Below are 2,788 nucleotides of genomic sequence, written 5' to 3' on the forward strand. Positions count from 1 at the left end.
CTAGTGCCCTCCTGTGCGCAAAGGAAGAACTGAGCACTGCACAGGCACTTGGGGGTGGGCGGCACTGCAGCTATCTGAGCCCTTTGTCAGGATCATGGATTTCCGTTCTGATCTCCTGAAACCCCAAATTTTGAAACAGCTCCTTTTAGTGTGAGTAGGAAATAACTAAGTGTTGAGACTTTCCCCTTCTCCACCCACTGTTGCAGAGGATCAGCCTTGTCCCTGGGTGTGATTACTTTTCCCACAGGTACTCCCTTCCATATTGCATGCTGTGGACAGGCAGACAGGATAAGCAGGGGATTCACTCCCTGGCCAGGGTCCTGCTTGGTCCAGGCCACGGAGCCCCAGGCTCGGCGCCAGAAAATCTGAGTTCTAGCTGTCTGTGTATTCTCCTGCACATGGTTCTTGGATTTTGCTTTTTCCACTTGCAGATGGCTTCTTTTTGACTATTACCACTATGTCAACTGCTCGGTGCCCCTCTTGGGTCTGTCTCCAGCTCCCTGGGATGGTGCATTTGTTCACACCCTCTTCTCTGCTGTCTCTTATTCTCTTGCTCCCCTTGGCGTCCATAACATAGAATGTGGGTGGTGTAATAGGTTAAACTGTTCATCAAGATGAGCAAATGTAGACGTTTACTGAGAGTCCTCGGGCTACAGCCCTGGATTCCATGAAAGAATAATCAGCTCCCACCCTGAAGGTGAGCAGCACGTTTGTTCCCTTAATGTAATTCAATTTGACATATGCTTATTCAGTGGCTATTGTGTGACAAATGAAGGGCTGTCCCCCCCACTACCACACTGATAAGCTGGAGGAGATGCTTGCCTGGGTCCTACTGACTGTAATACAGAGTGATGTCTTTGCTATTCTCACAGCTCTGTAAAATCAGGTACATATATGACAAGGATCGGATAGTAACATGGAAAATTAAAACCATACAGCATGAGTTGATTGGGTAGGGTGTTGGAAAGGTAGGAATGGGAGGACTTGATGGTAACAGTGTTGTCTATGCAAACAGACATGGAACATGGTATGCATTTATAGAGATCAGTTTAGCAGACACAGGCTGCCACAAAATGGGGGCAGCAGGGAGCACTTGCGAGGTGGTCCCAAGAAAGTCTTGGTAGAGATGGCGTTTCAATATCGACATGAAAGCAGGAAGCTCACATACCCAATGAAGCAAGCTATGGAAAAATACATAAAGCTATGGAAAATACAAAAATTAATTCATTTGTTCATCCATGCATTTGCTGTTAGAATGCACAAATAATTGATATCATGACCTGGAAGCAAACACAGGGAGCACAAACATGACCAAGCCAAGGGATATTCCTTGTACGGTGAACACAGACCCCAAGAAGTATTTTCATAATTAGCCCTGATTGACAGCATCCCGTGCTGACAACTCATTGTAAGCATTCTGTCACTTTTAACTGCTTTTATTTATTATTAGCATTGATATAAACTCTGTGTCTATCCAGCTTACTGGGAGAAATGGGAAGGAGAAACAAAAGTGAAAATATGGGAAAGTGTATTTTATCTTATTTAAAAGACAAAGGGGTTAGCCCTGTGGCATAGTGGGTAAAGCCGCTGCCTGCAGTGCCAGCATCCCATATGGGCACCGGTTCGAGTCCTGGCTATTCCATTTCTGATCCAGCTCTCTGTTATGTCCCGAGAAAGCAATAAGCAATAGAGGATGGCCCAAGTCATTGGGCCCCTGCACCCATGTGGGAGACCCAGAAGAAGCTCCTGGCTCCTAGCTTCAGATTGGCTCAGCTCCAGCCTTTGTGGCCACCCAGGTGGTGAACAAGTGGGTGGAAGACCTCTCTCTACCTCTCTCTCTCTCTCTCTCTTTCTCTCTATCTTTGCCTCTCTGTGATTCTGCCTTTCAAAGAAATAAAATCTTTTTTAACAAAAGACAAAGAGAGAGGGAGACACAGAGAGATGGGAGAGGGCAGAGAGGGAGAGAAAGAGAAAGGCAGACAGAGAGAGCTTCCACCCACTGGTTTACTCCATAGATACAACATCAGGGACATGGCAGGGCCAAAGCCAAGAGCTGAGAACTGAAGCTGGATCTCCCACGTGAGCGACAAGGACCAAACTACTTGAACCATCACCACTGCCTCCCAGGATGTACATTGGCTGGAAGCTGGAATCAAAAACTGGAGCCTCTTACTGCTGCACCAAACACTGGCCCCTGGAGGTCTGAATGGGGGCTATATAAACTAGAAAGCAAAGCTTTAAAGTGGAGCTTGTGAAAACTTAACTGTAACAATAAAGCCTTCACAGAGGAATGAATCTTGAGCTCACCACTGAGAGCACAGGGATCGTACATCTCTACTCCCCAGAGCACCTTTTTTTGTTTAAAGTATTTATTTAGTTATTTATTTGAAAGGCAGAGTTACAGAGAGAGAGAGAGAGAGATCCTCCAACTGTTGGTTCACTCCCCCAAATGGCAACAGCTGGGGCTCGGTCAAACTGCAGCCAAGAACTCCATCCAGATCTTCCGCATGGATGGCAATGGCCATCTCCAGTTGCTTTCCCAGGCTCACTAGCAGGGAGCTGGATTGGAAGTTGAACAGCCAGGACTGGAATCAGTGTTCATATGGGTGCCAGCATCACAAGCAGCGACTTAATCTGCTGCGTCACTTTGCTGACCCCTCCCCTGGGCATCTAAACAAGCACTCTTATTCCCTCTGTTTTCCCTTTCTTCCTCCCAGCAGTCCCGACCGCAGGCTGAACTGCAGGCTGTCAATCTTAGCCAGCAGCCAGGTGTGGGAGAAGTCACTTC

The sequence above is a fragment of the Lepus europaeus genome, chromosome 7 (genome assembly GCF_033115175.1).
Source record: "Lepus europaeus isolate LE1 chromosome 7, mLepTim1.pri, whole genome shotgun sequence".
NCBI classification, from domain to species: domain Eukaryota; kingdom Metazoa; phylum Chordata; class Mammalia; order Lagomorpha; family Leporidae; genus Lepus; species Lepus europaeus.